The sequence below is a fragment of the Gopherus flavomarginatus genome, chromosome 1 (assembly GCF_025201925.1).
Source record: "Gopherus flavomarginatus isolate rGopFla2 chromosome 1, rGopFla2.mat.asm, whole genome shotgun sequence".
In the NCBI taxonomy this organism is placed as follows: domain Eukaryota; kingdom Metazoa; phylum Chordata; order Testudines; family Testudinidae; genus Gopherus; species Gopherus flavomarginatus.
The window spans coordinates 175,173,404-175,193,121 of NC_066617.1; the positions used below are offsets into that span (position 1 = coordinate 175,173,404).

Genomic DNA, 19,718 nt, shown 5'->3' on the forward strand with positions numbered 1-19,718 from the left:
CCTATCCCCATGCTACTGGGGGAAGACTTGGCCAACCAGGTGAGGCGGGCCAAGAGAGTGGGAATGGTTACACGTAGCCAAACCAGGCAAGCTTCCAGACCCATTCCTGTTCCTGAGCCATCCACAGAGGCCCCGTCTGTGTTACCAGAGACCCAGACAGAGGTAGTGGACCCGGATTCCATGACAACCACTGAAACAGCCACAGCATCTCCAATCCCAGGCCCGGAACTGGAACAGCAACCAGCACCAGCAAGTGCAACCACATCTTCAAACTCAACGCCAGAGGGCGCCAGCGAGCCAGAACTGGTAGAAGCAACAGACAGCCATACCCAAAAGGCTCAGCCAGAGCCTGAAATACCCTCAGGTGCACCAGCGGAGAGCGGTTCACCAGCAACGGAAACAACCCCATCACCTACATCGCTTCCAGAGGGACCAAGCCCAAGTCCACAGTCTGAGGAAGAACTGGTGACCCCAGCCTCAAGGGAACAGTTCCAGACTGAGCAGGAAGCAGATGACAGCCTTCAGAAAGCTTGGGCGGCGGCACGGAGCACCCCACCGCCTCTCAGCTCTTCTAATCGATCCTGGTTTGTTATAGACCATGGACTTTTGTACAAGGAAATTCTTTCTGGTGGACACCGGGAAGAATGGCAGCCGCAAAAACAGTTGGTGGTTCCAACTAAGTACCGGGGGAAGCTCTTTAGCTTAGCCCATGATCATCCCAGTGGCCATGCTGGGGTGAACAGAACCAAGGACCGGTTGGGGAAGTCCTTCCACTGGGAGGGGATGGGCAAGGATGTTGCCAAGTATGTCCGGTCTTGTGAGGTATGCCAAAGAGTGGGAAAGCCTCAAGACCAGGTCAAGGCCCCTCTCCAGCCACTCCCCATAATTGAGGTCCCATTTCAGCGAGTAGCTGTGGATATTCTGGGCCCTTTCCCAAAAAAGACGCCCAGAGGAAAGCAGTACGTACTGACTTTAGTGGACTTTGCTACCCAGTGGCCGGAAGCAGTAGCTCTAGGCAACACCAGGGCTAACACTGTGTGCCTGGCCCTAACAGACATCTTTGCCAGGGTAGGTTGGCCCTCCGACATCCTTACAGATTCAGGGTCTAATTTCCTGGAAGGGACCATGGAAAAACTGTGGGGAAACTCATGGGGTGAATCACTTGGTTGCCACCCCATACCACCATCAAACCAATGGCCTGGTGGAAAGGTTCAATGGAACTTTGGGGGCCATGATACGAAAATTCATCAACGAATTCTCCAATAATTGGGACCTAGTGTTGCAGCAGTTGCTGTTTGCCTACAGGGCTGTACCACATCCCAGTTTAGGGTTTTCACCATTTGAACTTGTGTATGGTCACGAGGTTAAGGGGCCATTACAGTTGGTGAAGCAGCAATGGGAGGGGTTTACGCCTTCTCCAGGAACTAACATTCTGGACTTTGTAAGCAACCTACAAAGCACCCTCCGACACTCTTTAGCCCTTGCTAGAGAGAACCTAAAGGATGCTCAAGAAGAGCAAAAGGCCTGGTATGACAGACATGCCAGAGAACGTTCCTTCAAGGTAGGAGACCAGGTTATGGTCTTGAAGGCGCAACAGGCCCATAAGATGGAAGCATCATGGGAAGGGCCATTCACGGTCCAAGAGCGCCTGGGAGCTGTAAACTACCTCATAGCATTTCCCAATTCCTCACTAAAGCCTAAAGTGTACCATGTTAATTCTCTCAAGCCTTTCTATTCCAGAGACTTACAGGTTTGTCAGTTTACAGTCCAGGGAGAGGATGCTGAGTGGCCTGACGGTGTCTACTACAAAGGGAAAAAAGACGGTGGCGTGGAAGAGGTGAACCTCTCAACCACCCTGGAACGTCTGCAGCGGCGACAAATCAAGGAGCTGTGCACTAGCTTCGCCCCATTGTTCTCAGCCACCCCAGGACGGACTGAACGGGCATACCACTCCATTGATACAGGTAATGCTCACCCAATCAGAACCCCACCCTACCGAGTGTCTCCTCATGCCCAAGCTGCTATAGAACGGGAGATCCAGAACATGCTACAGATGGGTATAATCCGCTCATCTACCAGTGCATGGGAATCTCCAGTGGTTCTGGTACCCAAACCAGATGGGGAAATACGCTTTTGCGTGGACTACCGTAAGCTAAATGCTGTAACTCGTCCGGACAACTATCCAATGCCACGTACCGATGAGCTATTGGAGAAGTTGGGACGTGCCCAGTTCATCTCTACAATAGACTTAACCAAGGGGTACTGGCAAGTACCGCTAGATGAACCTGCCAAGGAGAGGTCAGCATTCGTCACCCATGCGGGGGTGTATGAATTCAATGTCCTTCCTTTCGGCCTTCGAAATGCACCCGCCACCTTCCAGAGGCTGGTAGATGGTCTACTAGCTGGACTGGGAGAATTTGCAGTTGCCTACCTCGATGATGTGGCCATTTTTTCAGACTCCTGGCCCGAACACCTACTGCACCTGGAAAAGGTCTTTGAGCGCATCAGGCAGGCAGGACTAACTGTTAAGGCCAAAAAGTGTCAAATAGGCCAAAACAGAGTGACTTACGTGGGGCACCAGGTGAGTCGAGGAACCATAAACCCTCTACAGGCCAAGGTGGATGCTATCCAAAAGTGGCCTGTCCCACGGTCCAAGAAGCAGGTCCAATCCTTCTTAGGCTTGGCCGGATACTACAGGCGATTTGTACCACACTACAGCCAAATCGCTGCCCCACTGACCGACCTGACCAAAAAGACCCAGCCAAATGCAGTTAAGTGGACTGATGAGTGTCAAAAGGCCTTTACCCAGCTTAAGGCGATACTCATGTCTGACCCTGTGCTCAGGGCCCCGGACTTTGACAAGCCATTCCTAGTAACCACAGATGCATCTGAGCGTGGTATAGGAGCAGTGCTCATGCAGGAAGCAACAGATCACAACTTCCATCCTGTCGTGTTTCTCAGCAAGAAACTGTCTAAGAGGGAAAGTCACTGGTCAGTCAGTGAAAAGGAATGCTATGCCATTGTGTACGCCCTGGAAAAGCTACGCCCATATGTGTGGGGACGGCGGTTCCAACTACAAACTGACCATGCTGCACTAAAGTGGCTTCATACTGCCAAGGGGAACAACAAGAAACTTCTTCGTAGGAGTTTAGCTCTCCAAGATTTTGATTTTGAAATTCAACACATCACAGGAGCTTCTAATAAAGTTGCTGATGCACTCTCCCGTGAGAGTTTCCCAGAATTCAGTAGTTAAAAAGTGTTCTTAAAATGTAGAAGTCTGTTAGTTATATACTTAGTAGTATATGTAAAGGTGCATGTGTTGTAGTAATCTGTTTATTTTAAAGTTCTAGAAGGAAATCGCCGCCAGTGAGCTTCCCCACTGTCTGCAATTTGGGGGGCATGTCATAAACAGATAGCTAAGGGTTAATGTCTCTTTCACCTGAAGCACCTGACCAGAGGACCAATCAGAAAACCGGATTTTTTCAACTCTGGGGGGAGGGAAGTTTGTGTCTGAGTCTTTTGTCTGTCTGCCTGCTTTCTCTGAGCTTTTGAGAAGTAGTTTCTACTTTCTAGTCTTCTGTTTCTAAGTGTAAGGACAAAGAGATCAGATAGTAAGTTCTATGGTTTCTTTTCTTTGGTATTTGCATGAATATAAGTGCTGGAGTGCTTTGATTTGTATTCTTTTTGAATAAGGCTGTTTATTCAATATTCTTTTAAGCAATTGACCCTGTATTGTATCATCTTAATACAGAGAGACCATTTGTATGTATTTTTCTTTCTTTTTATATAAAGCTTTCTTTTAAGACCTGTTGGAGTTTTTCTTTACTTCAGGGAAATTGAGTCTGTACTCACCAGGGAATTGGTGGTAGGAAGAAATCAGGGGAGATCTGTGTGTTGGATTTGCTAGCCTGATTTTGCATTCCCTCTGGGGGAATAGGAAAGTGCTTTTGGTTTCCAGGATTGGGAACGGAGAGGGGGAGTCACTCTGTGTAGTTTCACAGAGCTTGTGTCTGTGTATCTCTCCAGGAGCACCTGGAGGGGGGAAGAGTGCCCCAAAACACTCTAAATTTTTGGGTGGTGGCAGCAGGTACCAGGTCCAAGCTGGTAACTAAGCTTGGAGGTTTTCATGCTAACCCCCATATTTTGGACGCTAAGGTCCAAATCTGGGACTAAGGTTATGACACACCATGAATTCCTCTAAGCTCAATTACCAGCTTAGTACTTGTAGCGCTGCCACCAACCAGGAATTCCAGGGCCAGGTACACTCTGGTCCCCCCAAAACCTGGCCCGGGGACCCCCAAGACCCAGTCCCTCTGGATCTTAACACAAGGAAAGTAAACCCTTTCCCTCACCGTTGCCTCTCCCAGACTTCCCCTCCCTGGGTTACCCTGCAAGATCACTGTGATTCAAACTCCTTGAATCTTAAAAACAGAGAGGAAAATTCACCTTCCCCCCTCCTTCTCTCTCCCGCTCCCAGACTCTCCCTGAGAGAGAAAGTAATCCTAACACAGAGAAAAATTAACCTTTCCTTTCTCCCCACCAATTCCCTGGTGGATCCAGACCCACTTCCCTGGGGTCTCCCCAGAATAAAAAAAAACAATCAGGTTCTTAAAGAAGAAAAGCTTTTAATTAAAGAAAGAAAAAAACAATAAAGATTATCCTTGTAAATTTAAGATGGAATATGTGAGAGGGTCTTTCAGCTACAGACACTGGGAATACCCTCCCAGCCTAAGTATACAAGTACAAATTAAAATCCTTTCAGCACAATGCAAATTTGAACTCCTTCCAGCCAAATACACATTTGCAAGTAAAGAAAACAAACATAAGCCTAACTCACTCTATCTACCTAGTACTTCACCATTCTGGACATATAAGAGACTGTATCAGAGAGATTGGCGAGAAACCTGGTTGCACGTCTGGTCACTCTCAGAACCCAGAGAGAACAACAACCAAACACTAACAGCACACACAAAAACTTCCCTCCCTCAAGAGTTGAAAGTATCCTGTTCCCTGATTGGTCCTCTGGTCAGGTGACAGCCAGGCTCACTGATCTTGTTAACCCTTTACAGGCAAAAGAGATATGAAGTCCTTCTGTTCTATTAAGTCTTAACTATCTGTTTGTGACACCTCCAGAGAGACAATTACCTCGCAAGGACACGCTCGCCCTAGCGAAAGCCTCTCCCTGGCCTTCCGCCACCGGGCCCAGCTTCGGGGCCTGCACGTGGGGGAACGTTTCCGAGTGGCAAAGGGAAATAGGCTGGCCAGGGGCATGAGGACAATGGGCAGAGAAACAGGGAGGGACTTGGCCAAGGGGTGGAGGAAGACAGGCATGGGATTGGCTTCCTGTCTTTTTCCCTTGGCTCGGGATTTCACCGGTGGCTGTAATGGGGAGACTTGAGAAGTATCTGCGGCCGCCGGCGAGGTAGGGGGCCACCCCGAGAGTGCAGAGCCGAGCGTTTTCTGCTGGGCTGTTGCCTGTGCCAGGGCCTGGCCGTGATCGTATAGTGGTTAGTACTCTGCGCCGTGGCCGCAGCAACCTCGGTTCGAATCAGGGTCACGGCATTGCTTTTTGGTGGGGGTGGGCGGGGAGGGGCTATCCTGCAGCACGCCTCGTGGCTCAGCCTGATTGCGTCCATTTGCCAAGAGAGCCATGGGCCGGTCCTTAGCTTCTGCTTGGTAAAGGAAAGTCAGTGGGGTCCATCCGTCTGAAAAAGAGTGCCAGGCCTTCTTGCTGGGCGGCAGGGTCCAGAAGCAGCGCATTCCCTCCTGGAAAGGGCTGTGTTTCGAATGTCTGTCCAGCGCGCGTTGAACGGAAGGATCTGCGTGCCTGGGAAGCTGCGACCCTCCAGAGGCGCTTGAAAAGCCAAAGGGTCCGTGGGTGAGTTTGTGGTGAGGTGAGTGTGAAGTGTGGAAGGGGGAGGGTGTCAAGAGGAGGTTTTGAGAGGAAAAAGGTGCTGCTGAGCTGGTCTGTGAGGGCAAGGTCCCAGGCGGGTGTTGTGTGAGGAGCTGTGTAGGCCGTAAAAGGCGGCCTGCTGGGCAAGGGCAGGTGAGGAGGGCCAGGGCTGTGTCTGTGGCCAAAGCCTTTGAGAAGCAGAAGAGGGCCAGGGGCGTTGTTGCCTGCTGGGGCCCATGCGACGGTGTAGGTGTACGCTGACCATAGCTGTTCCCTGAGAGCTGGGCCCCCTCACCGTGCCCCTTTCCTCGTTAGTATAGTGGTGAGTATCCCCGCCTGTCACGCGGGAGACCGGGGTTCGATTCCCCGACGGGAAGAATGACCCCTTTTGAAGAGTGGGACAAAGACATCCCCGGCCTGCCCACCACATGCCCTTGCAGTCTCCTTCTACGCCCACTTCCCTTCGCACCCCGCACTCAGGACTTTCACCTCCTCTCATGGTATAATTCCCCACTCTGAACCTTAGCGTCCAAAAGATGGGGTACCACCATGAATTCCTCTAAGCTCAATTACCAGCTTAGTACTTGTAGCGCTGCCACCAACCAGGAATTCCAGGCCCAGGTACACTCTGGTCCCCCCAAAACCTGGCCCGGGGACCCCCAAGACCCAGTCCCTCTGGATCTTAACACAAGGAAAGTAAACCCTTTCCCTCACCGTTGCCTCTCCCAGACTTCCCCTCCCAGGGTTACCCTGCAAGATCACTGTGATTCAAACTCCTTGAATCTTAAAAACAGAGAGGAAAATTCACCTTCCCCCCTCCTTCTCTCTCCCGCTCCCAGACTCTCCCTGAGAGAGAAAGTAATCCTAACACAGAGAAAAATTAACCTTTCCTTTCTCCCCACCAATTCCCTGGTGGATCCAGACCCACTTCCCTGGGGTCTCACCAGAATAAAAAAAAACAATCAGGTTCTTAAAGAAGAAAAGCTTTTAATTAAAGAAAGAAAAAAACAATAAAGATTATCCTTGTAAATTTAAGATGGAATATGTGAGAGGGTCTTTCAGCTACAGACACTGGGAATACCCTCCCAGCCTAAGTATACAAGTACAAATTAAAATCCTTTCAGCACAATGCAAATTTGAACTCCTTCCAGCCAAATACACATTTGCAAGTAAAGAAAACAAACATAAGCCTAACTCACTCTATCTACCTAGTACTTCACCATTCTGGACATATAAGAGACTGTATCAGAGAGATTGGCGAGAAACCTGGTTGCACGTCTGGTCACTCTCAGAACCCAGAGAGAACAACAACCAAACACTAACAGCACACACAAAAACTTCCCTCCCTCAAGAGTTGAAAGTATCCTGTTCCCTGATTGGTCCTCTGGTCAGGTGACAGCCAGGCTCACTGATCTTGTTAACCCTTTACAGGCAAAAGAGATATGAAGTCCTTCTGTTCTATTAAGTCTTAACTATCTGTTTGTGACACCTCCAGAGAGACAATTACCTCGCAAGGACACGCTCGCCCTAGCGAAAGCCTCTCCCTGGCCTTCCGCCACCGGGCCCAGCTTCGGGGCCTGCACGTGGGGGCACGTTTCCGAGTGGCAAAGGGAAATAGGCTGCCCAGGGGCATGAGGACAATGGGCCAGACGAACGGGGAGGGACTTGGTCAAGGGGTGGAGGAAGACAGGCATGGGATTGGCTTCCTGTCTTTTTCCCTTGGCTCGGGATTTCACCGGTGGCTGTAATGGGGAGACTTGAGAAGTATCTGCGGCCGCCGGCGAGGTAGGGGGCCACCCCGAGAGTGCAGAGCCGAGCGTTTTCTGCTGGGCTGTGCCCTGTGCCAGAGCCTGGCCGTGATCGTATAGTGGTTAGTACTCTGCGCCGTGGCCGCAGCAACCTCGGTTCGAATCCGGGTCACGGCATTGCATTTTGGTGGGGGTGGGCGGGGAGGGGCTATCCTGCAGCACGCCTCGTGGCTCAGCCTGATTGCGTCCATTTGCCAAGAGAGCCATGGGCCGGTCCTTAGCTTCTGCTTGGTAAAGGAAAGTCAGTGGGGTCCATCCGTCTGAAAAAGAGTGCCAGGCCTTCTTGCTGGGCGGCAGGGTCCAGAAGCAGCGCATTCCCTCCTGGAAAGGGCTGTGTTTCGAATGTCCGTCCAGTGCGCGTTGAACGGAAGGATCTGCGTGCCTGGGAAGCTGCGACCCTCCAGAGGCGCTTGAAAAGCCAAAGGGTCCGTGGGTGAGTTTGTGGTGAGGTGAGTGTGAAGTGTGGAAGGGGGAGGGTGTCAAGAGGAGGTTTTGAGAGGAAAAAGGTGCTGCTGAGCTGGTCTGTGAGGGCAAGGTCCCAGGCGGGTGTTGTGTGAGGAGCTGTGTAGGCCGTAAAAGGCGGCCTGCTGGGCAAGGGCAGGTGAGGAGGGCCAGGGCTGTGTCTGTGGCCAAAGCCTTTGAGAAGCAGAAGAGGGCCAGGGGCGTTGTTGCCTGCTGGGGCCCATGCGACGGTGTAGGTGTACGCTGACCATAGCTGTTCCCTGAGAGCTGGGCCCCCTCACCGTGCCCCTTTCCTCGTTAGTATAGTGCTGAGTATCCCTGCCTGTCACGCGGGAGACCGGGGTTCGATTCCCCGACGGGAAGAATGACCCCTTTTGAAGAGTGGGACAAAGACATCCCCGGCCTGCCCACCACATGCCCTTGCAGTCTCCTTCTACGCCCACTTCCCTTCGCACCCCGCACTCAGGACTTTCACCTCCTCTCATGGTATAATTCCCCACTCTGAACCTTAGCGTCCAAAAGATGGGGTACCACCATGAACTCCTCTAAGCTCAATTACCAGCTTAGTACTTGTAGCGCTGCCACCAACCAGGAATTCCAGGCCCAGGTACACTCTGGTCCCCCCAAAACCTGGCCCAGGGACCCCCAAGACCCAGTCCCTCTGGATCTTAACACAAGGAAAGTAAACCCTTTCCCTCACCGTTGCCTCTCCCAGACTTCCCCTCCCTGGGTTACCCTGCAAGATCACTGTGATTCAAACTCCTTGAATCTTAAAAACAGAGAGGAAAATTCACCTTCCCCCCTCCTTCTCTCTCCCGCTCCCAGACTCTCCCTGAGAGAGAAAGTAATCCTAACACAGAGAAAAATTAACCTTTCCTTTCTCCCCACCAATTCCCTGGTGGATCCAGACCCACTTCCCTGGGGTCTCACCAGAATAAAAAAAAACAATCAGGTTCTTAAAGAAGAAAAGCTTTTAATTAAAGAAAGAAAAAAACAATAAAGATTATCCTTGTAAATTTAAGATGGAATATGTGAGAGGGTCTTTCAGTTACAGACACTGGGAATACCCTCCCAGCCTAAGTATACAAGTACAAATTAAAATCCTTTCAGCACAATGCAAATTTGAACTCCTTCCAGCCAAATACACATTTGCAAGTAAAGAAAACAAACATAAGCCTAACTCACTCTATCTACCTAGTACTTCACCATTCTGGACATATAAGAGACTGTATCAGAGAGATTGGCGAGAAACCTGGTTGCACGTCTGGTCACTCTCAGAACCCAGAGAGAACAACAACCAAACACTAACAGCACACACAAAAACTTCCCTCCCTCAAGAGTTGAAAGTATCCTGTTCCCTGATTGGTCCTCTGGTCAGGTGACAGCCAGGCTCACTGATCTTGTTAACCCTTTACAGGCAAAAGAGATATGAAGTCCTTCTGTTCTATTAAGTCTTAACTATCTGTTTGTGACACCTCCAGAGAGACAATTACCTCGCAAGGACACGCTCGCCCTAGCGAAAGCCTCTCCCTGGCCTTCCGCCACCGGGCCCAGCTTCGGGGCCTGCACGTGGGGGCACGTTTCCGAGTGGCAAAGGGAAATAGGCTTTCCAGGGGCATGAGGACAATGGGCCAGACAAACGGGGAGGGACTTGGTCAAGGGGTGGAGGAAGACAGGCATGGGATTGGCTTCCTGTCTTTTTCCCTTGGCTCGGGATTTCACCGGTGGCTGTGATGGGGAGACTTGAGAAGTACCTGTGGCCGCCGGCGAGGTAGGGGGCCACCCCGAGAGCGCAGAGCTGAGCGTTTTCTGCTGGGCTGTTGCCTGTGCCTGAGCCTGGCCGTGATCGTATAGTGGTTAGTACTCTGCGCCGTGGCCGCAGCAACCTCGGTTCGAATCGGGGTCATGGCATTGCTTTTTGGTGGGGAGGGGCTATCCTGCAGCACGCCTCGTGGCTCAGCCTGATTGCGTCCATTTGCCAAGAGAGCCATGGGCCGGTCCTTAGCTTCTGCTTGGTAAAGGAAAGTCAGTGGGGTCCATCCGTCTGAAAAAGAGTGCCAGGCCTTCTTGCTGGGCGGCAGGGTCCAGAAGCAGCGCATTCCCTCCTGGAAAGGGCTGTGTTTCGAATGTCCGTCCAGTACGCGTTGAACGGAAGGATCTGCGTGCCTGGGAAGCTGCGACCCTCCAGAGGCGCTTGAAAAGCCAAAGGGGCCGTTGGTGAGTTTGTGGTGAGGTGAGTGTGAAGTGTGGAAGGGGGAGGGTGTCAAGAGGAGGTTTTGAGAGGAAAAAGGTGCTGCTGAGCTGGTCTGTGAGGGCAAGGTCCCAGGCGGGTGTTGTGTGAGGAGCTGTGTAGGCCGTAAAAGGCGGCCTGCTGGGCAAGGGCAGGTGAGGAGGGCCAGGGCTGTGTCTGTGGCCAAAGCCTTTGAGAAGCAGAAGAGGGCCAGGGGCGTTGTTGCCTGCTGGGGCCCATGCAACGGTGCAGGTGTACGCTGACCATAGCTGTTCCCTGAGAGCGGGGCCACCTCATCGTGCCCCTTTCCTCATTAGTATAGTGGTGAGTATCCTCGCCTGTCACGCAGGAGACCGGGGTTCGATTCCCCGACGGAGAGAATGACCCCTTTTAAAGAGTGGGACAAAGACATCCCCGGCCTGCCCACCACATGCCCTTGCAGTCTCCTTCTACGCCCACTTCCCTTCGCACCCTGCACTCAGGACTTTCACCTCCTCTCATGGTATAATTCCCCACTCTGAACCTTAGCGTCCAAAAGATGGGGTACCACCATGAATTCCTCTAAGCTCAATTACCAGCTTAGTACTTGTAGCGCTGCCACCAACCAGGAATTCCAGGCCCAGGTACACTCTGGTCCCCCCAAAACCTGGCCCGGGGACCCCCAAGACCCAGTCCCTCTGGATCTTAACACAAGGAAAGTAAACCCTTTCCCTCACCGTTGCCTCTCCCAGACTTCCCCTCCCTGGGTTACCCTGCAAGATCACTGTGATTCAAACTCCTTGAATCTTAAAAACAGAGAGGAAAATTCACCTTCCCCCCTCCTTCTCTCTCCCGCTCCCAGACTCTCCCTGAGAGAGAAAGTAATCCTAACACAGAGAAAAATTAACCTTTCCTTTCTCCCCACCAATTCCCTGGTGGATCCAGACCCACTTCCCTGGGGTCTCACCAGAATAAAAAAAAACAATCAGGTTCTTAAAGAAGAAAAGCTTTTAATTAAAGAAAGAAAAAAACAATAAAGATTATCCTTGTAAATTTAAGATGGAATATGTGAGAGGGTCTTTCAGCTACAGACACTGGGAATACCCTCCCAGCCTTAGTATACACGTACAAATTAAAATCCTTTCAGCACAATGCAAATTTGAACTCCTTCCAGCCAAATACACATTTGCAAGTAAAGAAAACAAACATAAGCCTAACTCACTCTATCTACCTAGTACTTCACCATTCTGGACATATAAGAGACTGTATCAGAGAGATTGGCGAGAAACCTGGTTGCACGTCTGGTCACTCTCAGAACCCAGAGAGAACAACAACCAAACACTAACAGCACACACAAAAACTTCCCTCCCTCAAGAGTTGAAAGTATCCTGTTCCCTGATTGGTCCTCTGGTCAGGTGACAGCCAGGCTCACTGATCTTGTTAACCCTTTACAGGCAAAAGAGATATGAAGTCCTTCTGTTCTATTAAGTCTTAACTATCTGTTTGTGACACCTCCAGAGAGACAATTACCTCGCAAGGACACGCTCGCCCTAGCGAAAGCCTCTCCCTGGCCTTCCGCCACCGGGCCCAGCTTCGGGGCCTGCACGTGGGGGCACGTTTCCGAGTGGCAAAGGGAAATAGGCTGCCCAGGGGCATGAGGACAATGGGCCAGAAGAACGGGGAGGGACTTGGTCAAGGGGTGGAGGAAGACAGGCATGGGATTGGCTTCCTGTCTTTTTCCCTTGGCTCGGGATTTCACCGGTGGCTGTAATGGGGAGACTTGAGAAGTACCTGTGGCCGCCGGCGAGGTAGGGGGCCACCCCGAGAGCGCAGAGCTGAGCGTTTTCTGCTGGGCTGTTGCCTGTGCCAGGGCCTGGCCATGATCGTATAGTGGTTAGTACTCTGCGCCGTGGCCGCAGCAACCTCGGTTCGAATCCGGGTCACGGCATTGCTTTTTGGTGGGGGTGGGCGGGGAGGGGCTATCCTGCAGCACGCCTCGTGGCTCAGCCTGATTACGTCCATTTGCCAAGAGAGCCATGGGCCGGTCCTTAGCTTCTGCTTGGTAAAGGAAAGTCAGTGGGGTCCATCCGTCTGAAAAAGAGTGCCAGGGCTTCTTGCTGGGCGGCAGGGTCCAGAAGCAGCGCATTCCCTCCTGGAAAGGGCTGTGTTTCGAATGTCCGTCCAGTGCGCGTTGAACGGAAGGATCTGCGTGCCTGGGAAGCTGCGACCCTCCAGAGGCGCTTGAAAAGCCAAAGGGTCCGTGGGTGAGTTTGTGGTGAGGTGAGTGTGAAGTGTGGAAGGGGGAGGGTGTCAAGAGGAGGTTTTGAGAGGAAAAAGGTGCTGCTGAGCTGGTAGGTGAGGGCAAGGTCCCAGGCGGGTGTTGTGTGAGGAGCTGCGTAGGCCGTAAAAGGCGGCCTGCTGGGCAAGGGCAGGTGAGGAGGGCCAGGGCTGTGTCTGTGGCCAAAGCCTTTGAGAAGCAGAAGAGGGCCAGGGGCGTTGTTGCCTGCTGGGGCCCATGCGACGGTGTAGGTGTACGCTGACCACAGCTGTTCCCTGAGAGCTGGGCCCCCTCACCGTGCCCCTTTCCTCGTTAGTATAGTGGTGAGTATCCCCGCCTGTCACGCGGGAGACTGGGGATTGATTCCCCGACGGGGAGAGTGACCCCTTTTGAAGGGGGGGACAAAGACATCCCCGGCCTGCCCACCACATGCCCTTGCAGTCTCCTTCTACGCCCACTTCCCTTCGCACCCCGCACTCAGGACTTTCACCTCCTCTCATGGTATAATTCCCCACTCTGAACCTTAGCGTCCAAAAGATGGGGTACCACCATGAATTCCGCTAAGCTCAATTACCAGCTTAGTACTTGTAGCGCTGCCACCAACCAGGAATTCCAGGGCCAGGTACACTCTGGTCCCCCCAAAACCTGGCCCGGGGACCCCCAAGACCCAGTCCCTCTGGATCTTAACACAAGGAAAGTAAACCCTTTCCCTCACCGTTGCCTCTCCCAGACTTCCCCTCCCTGGGTTACCCTGCAAGATCACTGTGATTCAAACTCCTTGAATCTTAAAAACAGAGAGGAAAATTCACCTTCCCCCCTCCTTCTCTCTCCCGCTCCCAGACTCTCCCTGAGAGAGAAAGTAATCCTAACACAGAGAAAAATTAACCTTTCCTTTCTCCCCACCAATTCCCTGGTGGATCCAGACCCACTTCCCTGGGGTCTCCCCAGAATAAAAAAAAACAATCAGGTTCTTAAAGAAGAAAAGCTTTTAATTAAAGAAAGAAAAAAACAATAAAGATTATCCTTGTAAATTTAAGATGGAATATGTGAGAGGGTCTTTCAGCTACAGACACTGGGAATACCCTCCCAGCCTAAGTATACAAGTACAAATTAAAATCCTTTCAGCACAATGCAAATTTGAACTCCTTCCAGCCAAATACACATTTGCAAGTAAAGAAAACAAACATAAGCCTAACTCACTCTATCTACCTAGTACTTCACCATTCTGGACATATAAGAGACTGTATCAGAGAGATTGGCGAGAAACCTGGTTGCACGTCTGGTCACTCTCAGAACCCAGAGAGAACAACAACCAAACACTAACAGCACACACAAAAACTTCCCTCCCTCAAGAGTTGAAAGTATCCTGTTCCCTGATTGGTCCTCTGGTCAGGTGACAGCCAGGCTCACTGATCTTGTTAACCCTTTACAGGCAAAAGAGATATGAAGTCCTTCTGTTCTATTAAGTCTTAACTATCTGTTTGTGACACCTCCAGAGAGACAATTACCTCGCAAGGACACGCTCGCCCTAGCGAAAGCCTCTCCCTGGCCTTCCGCCACCGGGCCCAGCTTCGGGGCCTGCACGTGGGGGCACGTTTCCGAGTGGCAAAGGGAAATAGGCTGCCCAGGGGCATGAGGACAATGGGCCAGACGAACGGGGAGGGACTTGGTCAAGGGGTGGAGGAAGACAGGCATGGGATTGGCTTCCTGTCTTTTTCCCTTGGCTCGGGATTTCACCGGTGGCTGTAATGGGGAGACTTGAGAAGTACCTGTGGCCGCCGGCGAGGTAGGGGGCCACCCCGAGAGCGCAGAGCTGAGCGTTTTCTGCTGGGCTGTTGCCTGTGCCAGGGCCTGGCCGTGATCGTATAGTGGTTAGTACTCTGCGCCGTGGCCGCAGCAACCTCGGTTCGAATCCGGGTCACGGCATTGCTTTTTGGTGGGGGTGGGCGGGGAGGGGCTATCCTGCAGCACGCCTCGTGGCTCAGCCTGATTGCGTCCATTTGCCAAGAGCCATGGGCCGGTCCTTAGCTTCTGCTTGGTAAAGGAAAGTCAGTGGGGTCCATCCGTCTGAAAAAGAGTGCCAGGCCTTCTTGCTGGGCGGCAGGGTCCAGAAGCAGCGCATTCCCTCCTGGAAAGGGCTGTGTTTCGAATGTCCGTCCAGTGCGCGTTGAACGGAAGGATCTGCGTGCCTGGGAAGCTGCGACCCTCCAGAGGCGCTTGAAAAGCCAAAGGGTCCGTGGGTGAGTTTGTGGTGAGGTGAGTGTGAAGTGTGGAAGGGGGAGGGTGTCAAGAGGAGGTTTTGAGAGGAAAAAGTTGCTGCTGAGCTGGTCTGTGAGGGCAAGGTCCCAGGCGGGTGTTGTGTGAGGAGCTGTGTAGGCCGTAAAAGGCGGCCTGCTGGGCAAGGGCAGGTGAGGAGGGCCAGGGCTGTGTCTGTGGCCAAAGCCTTTGAGAAGCAGAAGAGGGCCGGGGGCGTTGTTGCCTGCTGGGGCCCATGCGACGGTGTAGGTGTACGCTGACCACAGCTGTTCCCTGGGAGCTGGGCCCCCTCACCGTGCCGCTTTCCTCGTTAGTATAGTGGTGAGTATCCCCGCCTGTCACGCGGGAGACCGGGGTTCGATTCCCCGACGGGGAGAGTGACCCCTTTTGAAGGGGGGGACAAAGACATCCCCGGCCTGCCCACCACATGCCCTTGCAGTCTCCTTCTACGCCCACTTCCCTTCGCACCCCGCACTCAGGACTTTCACCTCCTCTCATGGTATAATTCCCCACTCTGAACCTTAGCGTCCAAAAGATGGGGTACCACCATGAATTCCTCTAAGCTCAATTACCAGCTTAGTACTTGTAGCGCTGCCATCAACCAGAAATTCCAGGGCCAGGTACACTCTGGTCTCCCCAAAACCTGGCCCGGGGACCCCCAAGACCCAGTCCCTCTGGATCTTAACACAAGGAAAGTAAACCCTTTCCCTCACCGTTGCCTCTCCCAGACTTCCCCTCCCTGGGTTACCCTGCAAGATCACTGTGATTCAAACTCCTTGAATCTTAAAAACAGAGAGGAAAATTCACCTTCCCCCCTCCTTCTCTCTCCCGCTCCCAGACTCTCCCTGAGAGAGAAAGTAATCCTAACACAGAGAAAAATTAACCTTTCCTTTCTCCCCACCAATTCCCTGGTGGATCCAGACCCACTTCCCTGGGGTCTCCCCAGAATAAAAAAAAACAATCAGGTTCTTAAAGAAGAAAAGCTTTTAATTAAAGAAAGAAAAAAACAATAAAGATTATCCTTGTAAATTTAAGATGGAATATGTGAGAGGGTCTTTCAGCTACAGACACTGGGAATACCCTCCCAGCCTAAGTATACAAGTACAAATTAAAATCCTTTCAGCACAATGCAAATTTGAACTCCTTCCAGCCAAATACACATTTGCAAGTAAAGAAAACAAACATAAGCCTAACTCACTCTATCTACCTAGTACTTCACCATTCTGGACATATAAGAGACTGTATCAGAGAGATTGGCGAGAAACCTGGTTGCACGTCTGGTCACTCTCAGAACCCAGAGAGAACAACAACCAAACACTAACAGCACACACAAAAACTTCCCTCCCTCAAGAGTTGAAAGTATCCTGTTCCCTGATTGGTCCTCTGGTCAGGTGACAGCCAGGCTCACTGATCTTGTTAACCCTTTACAGGCAAAAGAGATATGAAGTCCTTCTGTTCTATTAAGTCTTAACTATCTGTTTGTGACACCTCCAGAGAGACAATTACCTCGCAAGGACACGCTCGCCCTAGCGAAAGCCTCTCCCTGGCCTTCCGCCACCGGGCCCAGCTTCGGGGCCTGCACGTGGGGGCACGTTTCCGAGTGGCAAAGGGAAATAGGCTGCCCAGGGGCATGAGGACAATGGGCCAGACGAACGGGGAGGGACTTGGTCAAGGGGTGGAGGAAGACAGGCATGGGATTGGCTTCCTGTCTTTTTCCCTTGGCTCGGGATTTCACCGGTGGCTGTAATGGGGAGACTTGAGAAGTACCTGTGGCCGCCGGCGAGGTAGGGGGCCACCCCGAGAGCGCAGAGCTGAGCGTTTTCTGCTGGGCTGTTGCCTGTGCCAGGGCCTGGCCGTGATCGTATAGTGGTTAGTACTCTGCGCCGTGGCCGCAGCAACCTCGGTTCGAATCCGGGTCACGGCATTGCTTTTTGGTGGGGGTGGGCGGGGAGGGGCTATCCTGCAGCACGCCTCGTGGCTCAGCCTGATTGCGTCCATTTGCCAAGAGCCATGGGCCGGTCCTTAGCTTCTGCTTGGTAAAGGAAAGTCAGTGGGGTCCATCCGTCTGAAAAAGAGTGCCAGGCCTTCTTGCTGGGCGGCAGGGTCCAGAAGCAGCGCATTCCCTCCTGGAAAGGGCTGTGTTTCGAATGTCCGTCCAGTGCGCGTTGAACGGAAGGATCTGCGTGCCTGGGAAGCTGCGACCCTCCAGAGGCGCTTGAAAAGCCAAAGGGTCCGTGGGTGAGTTTGTGGTGAGGTGAGTGTGAAGTGTGGAAGGGGGAGGGTGTCAAGAGGAGGTTTTGAGAGGAAAAAGTTGCTGCTGAGCTGGTCTGTGAGGGCAAGGTCCCAGGCGGGTGTTGTGTGAGGAGCTGTGTAGGCCGTAAAAGGCGGCCTGCTGGGCAAGGGCAGGTGAGGAGGGCCAGGGCTGTGTCTGTGGCCAAAGCCTTTGAGAAGCAGAAGAGGGCCGGGGGCGTTGTTGCCTGCTGGGGCCCATGCGACGGTGTAGGTGTACGCTGACCACAGCTGTTCCCTGGGAGCTGGGCCCCCTCACCGTGCCGCTTTCCTCGTTAGTATAGTGGTGAGTATCCCCGCCTGTCACGCGGGAGACCGGGGTTCGATTCCCCGACGGGGAGAGTGACCCCTTTTGAAGGGGGGGACAAAGACATCCCCGGCCTGCCCACCACATGCCCTTGCAGTCTCCTTCTACGCCCACTTCCCTTCGCACCCCGCACTCAGGACTTTCACCTCCTCTCATGGTATAATTCCCCACTCTGAACCTTAGCGTCCAAAAGATGGGGTACCACCATGAATTCCTCTAAGCTCAATTACCAGCTTAGTACTTGTAGCGCTGCCATCAACCAGAAATTCCAGGGCCAGGTACACTCTGGTCTCCCCAAAACCTGGCCCGGGGACCCCCAAGACCCAGTCCCTCTGGATCTTAACACAAGGAAAGTAAACCCTTTCCCTCACCGTTGCCTCTCCCAGACTTCCCCTCCCTGGGTTACCCTGCAAGATCACTGTGATTCAAACTCCTTGAATCTTAAAAACAGAGAGGAAAATTCACCTTCCCCCCTCCTTCTCTCTCCCGCTCCCAGACTCTCCCTGAGAGAGAAAGTAATCCTAACACAGAGAAAAATTAACCTTTCCTTTCTCCCCACCAATTCCCTGGTGGATCCAGACCCACTTCCCTGGGGTCTCCCCAGAATAAAAAAAAACAATCAGGTTCTTAAAGAAGAAAAGCTTTTAATTAAAGAAAGAAAAAAACAATAAAGATTATCCTTGTAAATTTAAGATGGAATATGTGAGAGGGTCTTTCAGCTACAGACACTGGGAATACCCTCCCAGCCTAAGTATACAAGTACAAATTAAAATCCTTTCAGCACAATGCAAATTTGAACTCCTTCCAGCCAAATACACATTTGCAAGTAAAGAAAACAAACATAAGCCTAACTCACTCTATCTACCTAGTACTTCACCATTCTGGACATATAAGAGACTGTATCAGAGAGATTGGCGAGAAACCTGGTTGCACGTCTGGTCACTCTCAGAACCCAGAGAGAACAACAACCAAACACTAACAGCACACACAAAAACTTCCCTCCCTCAAGAGTTGAAAGTATCCTGTTCCCTGATTGGTCCTCTGGTCAGGTGACAGCCAGGCTCACTGATCTTGTTAACCCTTTACAGGCAAAAGAGATATGAAGTCCTTCTGTTCTATTAAGTCTTAACTATCTGTTTGTGACACCTCCAGAGAGACAATTACCTCGCAAGGACACGCTCGCCCTAGCGAAAGCCTCTCCCTGGCCTTCCGCCACCGGGCCCAGCTTCGGGGCCTGCACGTGGGGGCACGTTTCCGAGTGGCAAAGGGAAATAGGCTGCCCAGGGGCATGAGGACAATGGGCCAGACGAACGGGGAGGGACTTGGTCAAGGGGTGGAGGAAGACAGGCATGGGATTGGCTTCCTGTCTTTTTCCCTTGGCTCGGGATTTCACCGGTGGCTGTAATGGGGAGACTTGAGAAGTACCTGTGGCCGCCGGCGAGGTAGGGGGCCACCCCGAGAGCGCAGAGCTGAGCGTTTTCTGCTGGGCTGTTGCCTGTGCCAGGGCCTGGCCGTGATCGTATAGTGGTTAGTACTCTGCGCCGTGGCCGCAGCAACCTCGGTTCGAATCCGGGTCACGGCATTGCTTTTTGGTGGGGGTGGGCGGGGAGGGGCTATCCTGCAGCACGCCTCGTGGCTCAGCCTGATTGCGTCCATTTGCCAAGAGCCATGGGCCGGTCCTTAGCTTCTGCTTGGTAAAGGAAAGTCAGTGGGGTCCATCCGTCTGAAAAAGAGTGCCAGGCCTTCTTGCTGGGCGGCAGGGTCCAGAAGCAGCGCATTCCCTCCTGGAAAGGGCTGTGTTTCGAATGTCCGTCCAGTGCGCGTTGAACGGAAGGATCTGCGTGCCTGGGAAGCTGCGACCCTCCAGAGGCGCTTGAAAAGCCAAAGGGTCCGTGGGTGAGTTTGTGGTGAGGTGAGTGTGAAGTGTGGAAGGGGGAGGGTGTCAAGAGGAGGTTTTGAGAGGAAAAAGTTGCTGCTGAGCTGGTCTGTGAGGGCAAGGTCCCAGGCGGGTGTTGTGTGAGGAGCTGTGTAGGCCGTAAAAGGCGGCCTGCTGGGCAAGGGCAGGTGAGGAGGGCCAGGGCTGTGTCTGTGGCCAGAGCCTTTGAGAAGCAGAAGAGGGCCGGGGGCGTTGTTGCCTGCTGGGGCCCATGCGACGGTGTAGGTGTACGCTGACCACAGCTGTTCCCTGGGAGCTGGGCCCCCTCACCGTGCCGCTT

At 52.6% G+C, this 19,718-nt stretch overlaps 3 non-coding genes across 3 annotated transcripts; all 3 read left to right on the plus strand.

The window, feature by feature from the left end:
- Window positions 1-6,198: 6,198 nt before the first annotated feature.
- Window positions 6,199-6,270, plus strand: TRNAD-GUC (transfer RNA aspartic acid (anticodon GUC)). The gene has a single exon. It is a non-coding gene; the product is annotated as a tRNA-Asp (tRNA).
- An 8,940-nt stretch (window positions 6,271-15,210) lies between these two features.
- On the plus strand, window positions 15,211-15,282 carry TRNAD-GUC (transfer RNA aspartic acid (anticodon GUC)). The gene has a single exon. It is a non-coding gene; the product is annotated as a tRNA-Asp (tRNA).
- A 2,182-nt stretch (window positions 15,283-17,464) lies between these two features.
- On the plus strand, window positions 17,465-17,536 carry TRNAD-GUC (transfer RNA aspartic acid (anticodon GUC)). Its single transcript has one exon. It is a non-coding gene; the product is annotated as a tRNA-Asp (tRNA).
- Window positions 17,537-19,718: the final 2,182 nt, after the last annotated feature.